This window comes from Panulirus ornatus, chromosome 32, assembly GCF_036320965.1.
Source record: "Panulirus ornatus isolate Po-2019 chromosome 32, ASM3632096v1, whole genome shotgun sequence".
NCBI lineage: Eukaryota > Metazoa > Arthropoda > Malacostraca > Decapoda > Palinuridae > Panulirus > Panulirus ornatus.
Window position 1 is genome coordinate 4,741,551 of NC_092255.1, and position 10,064 is coordinate 4,751,614.

Sequence of the window (10,064 nt, forward strand, 5' to 3'; positions counted from 1 at the left end):
CTTGAAGTCTTGCATCATGATAACACCCACCCAACCCACCCACCCACGACCCACCCACCCAACCCACCCACGCCCCATACACCCCCTCCTCTCCCCTCTCCTCCCCTCACCCCCTCCCCTTATCATCACCCGCCAATCAGGTACTTAACCACCCACCCTACACCCCCCTACCCTACCCCCCCCACCACACGCTACACCCCACCCCACCCTACTCTACCCCACCCTACCCTACCCTACACCCCACCCTACCCTACCCTACTCTACCCCCCACCCCATCCCCCCTCCCCCCCTTAGAGCGATAAAGCGGGGTCACGTGATAACGGGGGGAGGGGGGGGGCCCACACACACAGCCCATGGCGGTCAGACAGTGCTAACCCACAAAGCGCCCCCCCCCCCCCCCCCCCGGGGGCTAATGAGCTTTGTCAACACTAATGTGACCCTGGTGACACGATGATGACCCTCCCCCCCTCCTCCCTCCCCCCCCGGGTGACGCTAATGACCCCAGGGGCCAATGACGATCCTGGTGCCACTAAAACGACCCTGGTGCCACTAAAATGACCCTAATGACCCTAATGACATTAATGACCCTAACAACCCTAATGACCCTAACGACCCTAATGACTAATGACCCTAATGACACTAATGACCCTAATGACACTAATGACCCTAATGACACTAACGACGCTAATGACCCTAATGACTAATGACCCTAATGACACTAATGACCCTAATGATACTAATGACCCTAATGATACTAATGACCCTAATGACACTAACGACGCTAATGACCCTAATGACTAATGACACTAATGACCCTAATGACACGAATAACCCTAATGACACTACTGACACTAATGACCCTAATGGTACTAATGACCCTAATGACCCTAACGACCCTAATGACTAATGACCCTAATGATACTAATGACCCTAATGACACTAATGACCCTAATGATACTAATGACCCTAATGATACTAATGACCCTAATGACACTAACGACGCTAATGACCCTAATGACTAATGACACTAATGACCCTAATGACACGAATAACCCTAATGACACTACTGACACTAATGACCTTAATGGTACTAATGACCCTAATGACCCTAATGACTAATGACCCTAATGATACTAATGACCCTAATGACACTAATGACCCTAATGATACTAATGACCCTAATGACACTAACGACGCTAATGACCCTAATGACTAATGACACTAATGACCCTAATGACACGAATAACCCTAATGACACTACTGACACTAATGACCCTAATGGTACTAATGACCCTAATGACCCTAACGACCCTAATGACTAATGACCCTAATGATGCTAATGACCCTAATGACCCTAATGATACTAATGACCCTAATGACCCTAATGATACTAATGACCCTAATGATACTAATGACCCTAATGGTACTAATGACCCTAATGATACTAATGACCCTAATGATACTAATGACCCTAATGACCCTAATGATACTAATGACCCTAATGATACTAATGACCCTAATGACTCTAATGACCCTAATGATACTAATGACCCTAATGATACTAATGACCCTAATGATACTAATGACCCTAATGACCCTGATACTAATGACCCTAATGATACTAATGACCCTAATGATACTAATGACCCTAATGACCCTAATGATACTGACCCTAATGACCCTAATGATACTAATGACCCTATTGATACTAATGACCCTAATGACCCTAATGATACTAATGACCCTAATGACCCTAATGATACTAATGACCCTAATGACCCTAATGATACTAATGACCCTAATGGTACTCATGACACTAATGACCCTAATGATACTAATGACCCTAATGACCCTAACGACCCTAATGATACTAATTACCCATCACTTTTTGCTGTTAATGACCCTAATATCGCAAATCACCTTAGCGCCTCTAATGACCCTAGCGCCACTAATGACCATAGTACCGATGATTACCCCCCCACCCCCCTGTTGCCGATAACGACCCCCCTCTCTCTGGCGCCACGAATGACCCCCTTAGCACCGTTAATGACCCTAGTGACCATTAACGACCCTGTCGCTTCTAATTACCTAATCGCTGCTGGCTGAGTGGTTCTCTGTCTCCACGGACAGATGGGAGAGACGTGGCTTCGAGACCCACAGGTGGTGACCAGGATGCCCTCAGGGCTCCAGCTGGGTGACCCTGGGTCAGTGTGAGGGGAATGGGAGGCACCATCCCTGGGTCAGTGTGAGGGGAATGGGAGGCACCATCCCTGGGTCAGTGTGAGGGGAATGGGAGGCCCCATCCCTGGGTCAGTGTGAGGGGAATGGGAGGCCCCATCCCTGGGTCAGTGTGAGGGGAATGGGAGGCCCCATCCCTGGGTCAGTGTGAGGGGAATGGGAGGCCCCATCCCTGGGTCAGTGTGAGGGGAATGGGAGGCACCATCCCTGGGTCAGTGTGAGGGGAATGGGAGGCCCCATCCCTGGGTCAGTGTGAGGGGAATGGGAGGCCCCATCCCTAGGTCAGTGTGAGGGGAATTTGAATATATTCCTATATGAAACACATATACGAACGCCAATCCATTTAGCTGGAGTTCTGAGACGTATTCAACCCCTTTAAAACATAAGGAGAATATAAACACACATATATGTATCTCTAACCCAAGGAAATGATATATGTCTGTGGTCATATATGACCTCATACAAGCACATGTCTGTGGTCATATATGGTCTCATACAAGCACATGTCTGTGGTCATATATGGCCTCATACAAGCACATGTCTGTGGTCATATATATGGTCTCATACAAGCAAATGTCTGTGTTCATATATGACCTCATACAAGCACATGTCTGTGTTCATATATGACCTCATACAAGCATATGACTGTGGTCCATATATGACCTCATACAAGCACATGTCTGTGTTCATATATGACCTCATGCAAGCATATGACTGTGGTCCATATATGGCCTCATACAAGCACATGTCTGTGGTCATATATGACCTCATACAAGCACATGTCTGTGGTCATATATGGCCTCATACAAGCACATGTCTGTGGTCATATATGGCCTCATACAAGCACATGTCTGTGGTCATATATGGCCTCATACAAGCACATGTCTGTGGTCATATATGACCTCATACAAGCACATGTCTGTGTTCATATATGACCTCATGCAAGCATATGACTGTGGTCCATATATGGCCTCATACAAGCACATGTCTGTGGTCATATATGACCTCATACAAGCACATGTCTGTGGTCATATATGGCCTCATACAAGCACATGTCTGTGGTCATATATGGCCTCGTACAAGCACATGTCTGTGGTCATATATGGTCTCATACAAGCACATGTCTGTGGTCATATATGGCCTCATACAAGCACATGTCTGTGGTCATATATGACCTCAAACAAGCACATGTCTGTGGTCATATATGACCTCATACAAGCACATGTCTGTGGTCATATATGGCCTCATACAAGCACATGTCCGTGGTCATATATGGCCTCATACAAGCACATGTCTGTGGTCATATATGACCTCAAACAAGCACATGTCTGTGGTCATATATGACCTCATACAAGCACATATCTGTGGTCATATATGGCCTCATACAAGCACATGTCTGTGGTCATATATGACCTCATACAAGCACATGTCTGTGGTCATATATGACCTCATACAAGCACATGTCTGTGGTCATATATGGCCTCATACAAGCACATATCTGTGGTCATATATGACCTCATATAAGCACATGTCTGGAGGAAATGTAATCCAATGTAACATAAACAAACTCTTTCTAGCCATAGCATCAATGTAATCCAATGTAACATAAACAAACTCTTTCTAGCCATGCGAGCAATGTAATCCAATGTAACATAAACAAACTCTTTCCAGCCATGCGATCAATGTAATCCAATGTAACATAAACAAACTCTTTCCAGCCATGCGATCAATGTAATCCAATGTAACATAAACAAACTCTTTCTAACTATAGCATCAACGTAATCCAATGTAACATAAACAAACTCTTTCTAGCCATAGCATCAATGTAATCCAACATTCCAGTCGCGTCTTCCAGCACTATCCACCTTCCATAGGTCGACTCGAACACACTAAAGCAAATAAATAAATAAATAAATAAATAAATAAATAAATAAATAAATAAAAGAATAAGCTGCCCCATCTCTTTAAACCCCCACCCTTCGCTCGATAAACTGCCCCATCTCTTTAAACTGCCCATTCGCTCGATAAACTGCCCCATCTCTTTAAACCCCTTCTTCGCTCGATAAACTGCCCCTTCGCTCGATAAACTGCCCCATCTCTTTAAACCGCTTCTTCGCTCCAAGATGTGACTGATAAAGTATATATTGAAACTGAACGTTATCATCTGTTATCGGATTAGATAACAAGTGAGGCCATCATCGGTAAAGACAGGCTGGGGGTTAGTGCATCAGTACTCAGGCGAAGTGGACGCAAGTGGGTTAGTGCGTCAGTACTCAGGCGAAGTGGACGCAAGTGGGTTAGTGCGTCAGTACTCAGGCGAAGTGGACGCAAGTGGGTTAGTGCGTCAGTACTCAGGCGAAGTGGACGCAAGTGGGTTAGTGCGTCAGTACTCAGGCGAAGTGGACGCAAGTGGGTTAGTGCGTCAGTACTCAGGCGAAGTGGACGCAAGTGAGTTAGTGCGTCAGTACTCAGGCGAAGTGGACGCAAGTGGCTTTCCAGGCATCTGCCCTCCCTCCTCCCTCCCTGGACCCCAGAGAGTCGTGTGTGTGTGTGTGTGTGTGTCTGTGTCTGTCTCTGGAAGTGGGAAGGAACAGAGACTCGCTCTGGAACTTTTTTGGGAGGGGACCTGCTGTTCTTGGAACTTTTTTGGGAGGGGACCTGCTGTTCTTGGAACTTTTTTGGGAGGGACCTGCTGTTCCTGGGACTTTTGGAGGGGCCTGTTGTTCCTGGAACTTTTTTTGGGAGGGGACCTGCTGTTCCTGGAACTTTTGGAGGGGGACCTGCTGTCCCTGGAACTTTTTTGGGAGGGGACGTGCTGTTCCTGGAACTTTTTTTGGGAGGGACCTGCAGTTCCTGGAACTTTTTGGGGAGGGGACGTGTTGTTCCTGGAACTTTTTTGGGAGGGGACCTGCTGTTCTTGGAACTTTTTTGGGAGGGACCTGCTGTTGCTGGAACTTTGGGAGGGACCTGCTGTTCTTGGAACTTTGGAGGGAACCTGCTGTTCCTGGACCATACACGAAGAACCTGCTGTTTCCTGGAACTTTTGAGGGAACCTGCTGTTTCCTGGAACTTTTGAGGGAACCTGCTGTTCCTGGAACTTTTGAGGGAACCTGCTGTTCCTGGAACTTTTGGAGGGGACGTGCTGTTCCTGGAACTTTTGAGGGAACCTGCTGTTCCTGGAACTTTTGGAGGGGACGTGCTGTTCCTGGAACTTTTGAGGGAACCTGCTGTTCCTGGAACTTTTGGAGGGGACGTGCTGTTCCTGGAACTTTTGAGGGAACCTGCTGTTCCTGGAACTTTTTGAGGGGGACCTGCTGTCCCTGGAACTTTTGGAGGGGACCTGCTGTCCCTGGAACTTTTGAGGGGACCTGCTGTTCCTGGACCTTTCGATAGATAGATCCCACTGCGCCTGGGACCCCTCTCAGCTCCCAATCCTTGGGATCAGCGTCTTCCCTCATCTTCCTCAGTGGGATCCAACACGCATTTCCCAGACGGTCAAAAAAAAAGGCCAAAAAAAGGGGTTTTCCCTTTTAAGCCAAAAAAAGGGGTTTTCCCTTTTAAGCCAAAAAAGGGGTTTTCCCTTTTAAGCCAAAAAAGGGGTTTTACCTCTTAAGCCAAAAAAGGGGTTTTCCCTTTTAAGCCAAAAAAAAGGGGGTTTTACCTTTTAAGCCAAAAAAGGGGTTTTCCCTTTTAAGCCAAAAAAAAGGGGTTTTACCTTTTAAGCCAAAAAAGGGGTTTTCCCTTTTAAGCCAAAAAAGGGGTTTTCCGTTTTAAGCCAAAAAAGGGGTTTTCCCTTTTAAGCCAAAAAAGGGGTTTTCCGTTTTAAGCCAAAAAAGGGGTTTTCCCCTTTTAAGCCAAAAAAGGGGTTTTCCGTTTTAAGCCAAAAAAGGGGTTTCCCTTTTAAGCCAAAAAAGGGGTTTCCCTTTTAAGCCAAAAAGGGGTTTTCCCTTTTAAGCCAAAAAAAAGGGGTTTTCCCTTTCCAGGATCCTGGAAAGTGAAGAAGTTACGTTTGGACGTCCCTTTCTTTTTCTTCTTCTTCCAGGAGTTATGGCGTGCAAGGTAATACCCAAGTGTATTTGAGAGACTATCTGATCTTCAAGAAAGGTATTGAGAATTCTTCTTGCTTGTAGGAGGAGGCGTCGCCTCCAAGCCTCCAAGAACTCCTGAAGAAGTTACGCTTGGAGGGCCCTTTCTTTTTCTTCTTCTTCCAGGAATTATGGCGTGCAAGCTAATACCCAAGTGTGTTTGATCTTCAAGAAAGGTATTGAGAATTCTTCTTGCTTGTAGGAGGAGGGGTCAAGCCTCCAAGAACCCCATCTTCCAGGAGGTTCCTACAAAGATCATTCAAGACTCGAAAGGACAAAATCTATTCAAATTTGATTGATTCTTGGAACTTAATTCAAAACGCAGAGAAGTGGAGGATCACGCCAGCCATTACCCTACACACATCTCAGGCGAACCTGGAAGAACCACTACACACCACACCACACCACTGGAACCACCACACACCCCACCACCCCACTGGAACCACCACACACCCCACCACTGGAACCACCACACACCACACCACCCCACTGGAACCACCACACACCCCACACCACCCCACTGGAACCACCACACACACCACACCACCCCACTGGAACCACCACACACCCCACCACCCCACTGGAACCACCACACACCCCACACCACCCCACTGGAACCACCACACACCACACCACCCCCCTGGAACCACCACACACCCAACCACCCCACTGGAACCACCACACACCCCACCACCCCACTGGAACCACCACACACCACACCACCCCACTGGAACCACCACACACCACACCACCCCACTGGAACCACCACACACCCCACCATCCCACTGGAACCACCACACACCCAACCATCCCACTGGAACCACCACACACCCCACCATCCCACTGGAACCACCACACACCCAACCACCCCACTAGAACCACCACACACCACACCACCCCACTGGAACCACCACACACCACACCACCCCACTGGAACCACCACACACCACACCACACCACTGGAACCACCACACACCCCACCATCCCACTGGAACCACCACACACCCAACCACCCCACTAGAACCACCACACACCACACCACCCCCCTGGAACCACCACACACCACACCACCCCACTGGAACCACCACACACCACGCCACCCCACTGGAACCACCACACACCACACCACACCACTGGAACCACCACAGCCCTTAGTCCCATTCCCTTAGACCCATCCCCCTGGAACCACAGCCCTTAGAACCATCCCCTTGGAACCATCCCCTTAGAACCAACCCCCTGGGGACCACAGCCCTTAGAACCATCCCCTTGGAACCAACCCCTTGTAACCACCCACTGTAACCACCCACTGGAACCACCACCCACTGGAACATCTCCCCCCTGGGTGCAGGTGTACCCACACACACAGAGGACATCCCACTCCTCCCTTATCACCTTATCTCCGACGGCCGCCATGATGGAGGTACCGCCGACCTTGAAGGTGATCTCGGAGACGACGACGACGACGCCCTCGGCGACGCCCTTGACGACGCCCTCGACGACGCCCGACGGCGAGGACCCTGGGCGTGGCGAGGTCGCCCTCCGTCGGGTCACACTGGCGACTGAGGCCAAGGCGTCGTCAGCGCCCCCAGCAGGAGGAGGAGGAACAGGAGGAGGAGCAGCGGGAGGAGCAGCAGGAGGAGCAGGAGGAGGAGGAACAGGAGGAGGAGCAGGAGGAGGAGCAGGAGGAGGAGCAGCAGGAGGAGGAGCAGCAGGAGGAGGAGCAGCAGCAGGAGGAGGAGCAGGAGGAGGAGCAGGAGGAGGAGCAGCAGGAGGAGGAGGAGCAGCAGGGGGAGCAGGAGGAGGAGCAGCAGGAGGAGGAGCAGGAGGAGCAGGAGGAGGAGCAGCAGGAGGAGGAGCAGGAGGAGCAGGAGGAGGAGCAGGAGGAGGAGGAGCAGGAGGAGGAGCAGGAGGAGGAGGAGCAGGAGGAGCAGGAGGAGGAGGAGGAGGAGCAGGAGGAGGAGCAGGAGGAGGAGCAGCAGGAGGAGGAGCAGGAGGAGCAGGAGGAGGAGCAGGAGGAGGAGGAGCAGGAGGAGGAGCAGGAGGAGCAGGAGGAGGAGCAGGGAGGAAAGGAGTGGAGGGAGCAGGGGGAGAGAGGAGCACAGGAGGAGAGCAGCAGAGGAGGAGCAGGAGGAGGAGCAGCAGGAGGATGCAGGCAGGAGGAGGAGGCAGGAGGAGCAGGAGGAGCAGCAGAGCAGGAGGAGGAGGAACAGCAGGAGGAGGAGGAACATGAGGAGGAGCAGGAGGAGGAGCACCAGGAGGAACAGAAGGAGGAGCAGCAGGAGGAGGAGCTGTAGTGACCTCGACCCGGGCGTGTGGTGACCTAACCTTGACCCAACTTGACCTGGTGACCAGCCGCGTCATCCCAGGGGCTTCCGCTGACCCCCCCGACCTAAGGGGGGCCTCCTCCTCCAATCCCAGGTCAGTCCCCCCCAAATCCCAGGGTCAGTCCCCCCCAAATCCCAGGGTCAGTCCCCCAATCCCAGGGGTCATCCCCCCAATCCCAGGGTCAGTCCCCCCAATCCCAGGTCAGTCCCCCCCCAATCCCTGGTCAGTCCCCCAATCCCAGAGCTTCCATCCCCCCCTAAATCCCATTGGTCAGTCCTCCCCAAATCCCCAAGGGTCTGTCCCCCAAATCCCAGTCAGTCCCCCCCCAATCCCCAAGGGGCAAGTCCACCCCAAAATCCCGGGTCCTGTCCCCCCAAATCCCATGGTCAGTCCTCCCCTCAATCCCAGGGTCAGGTCCCCCCCAAATCCAGGTCAGTCCCCCCCTAATCCAGGGTCAGTCCCCCCCTATCCAGGTCAGTCCCCCAACTCCCAGGTCAGTCCCCCCCAAATCCCATGGTCAGTCCCCCCAATCCCAGGGTCAGTCCCCCCAAATCCCAGGTCAGTCCCCCCAATCCAGGTCAGTCCCCCCCAAATCCCAGGGTCAGTCCCCCCAAATCCAGGGTCAGTCCCCCCAAATCCCAGGGTCAGTCCCCCCCAATCCCAGGGTCAGTCCCCCCCAAATCCCAGGGTCAGTCCCCCCAAATCCCAGGGTCAGTCCCCCCCAAATCCCAGGGTCAGTCCCCCCAAATCCCAGGGTCAGTCCCCCCAAATCCCAGGGTCAGTCCCCCCAAATCCCAGGGTCAGTCCCCCCAAATCCCAGGGTCAGTCCCCCCCAAATCCCAGGGTCAGTCCCCCCCAAATCCCATGGTCAGTCCCCCAAATCCCAGGGTCAGTCCCCCAATCCCAGGGTCAGTCCCCCCCAAATCCCAGGGTCAGTCCCCCAATCCCAGGGTCAGTCCCCCCCAAATCCCAGGGTCAGTCCCCCCAAATCCCAGGGTCAGTCCCCCCAAATCCAGGGTCAGTCCCCCAAATCCCAGGTCAGTCCCCCCAAATCAAAGGGTCAGTCCCCCCAAATCCCAGGGGCAGTCCCCCCTAATCCCAGGGTCAGTCCCCCCAAATCCCAGGGTCAGTCCCCCCAAATCCCAGGGTCAGTCCCCCCAAATCAAAGGGTCAGTCCCCACCAAATCCCAGGGGCAGTCCCCCCTAATCCCAGGGTCAGTCCCCCCCAAATCCCAGGGTCAGTCCCCCTGATCCCATCCGACTACTTCAGGTAGGCCCGATGTCTGGGACGAGTCTGTCCCAATTGGGAGGGGAGGTGGGAAGGGAGTGGGACCAGTTTGCTTTACATGATCCCCATCTGGGATTAGTCAAGTCCCAACTGCTTGTGGGGGAAAGGGACAAGCTGACATGATCCCT

At 51.9% G+C, this 10,064-nt stretch overlaps 1 protein-coding gene and 1 long non-coding RNA gene across 2 annotated transcripts in view; one reads left to right on the forward strand and one right to left on the reverse strand.

Annotated features, from left to right (window-relative positions):
• Nucleotides 1–4,649: 4,649 nt before the first annotated feature.
• LOC139758999 (uncharacterized) lies at nucleotides 4,650–6,291 on the reverse strand. The gene is made up of 3 exons (XR_011714971.1): nucleotides 5,550–6,291; nucleotides 5,206–5,291; nucleotides 4,650–4,896 (listed from the first exon to the last, which is right to left on the reverse strand). It is a non-coding gene; the product is annotated as an uncharacterized lncRNA (long non-coding RNA).
• A 2,227-nt stretch (nucleotides 6,292–8,518) lies between these two features.
• snu (ABC-type transporter snustorr) overlaps nucleotides 8,519–10,064 on the forward strand; it is a 40,604-nt gene continuing 39,058 nt past the window's right edge. Inside the window, exon 1 of the mRNA XM_071680757.1 lies at nucleotides 8,519–8,741. The gene's annotated coding sequence lies outside the window, so the exon portion shown is untranslated. The remainder of the gene's footprint in view (nucleotides 8,742–10,064) is intronic.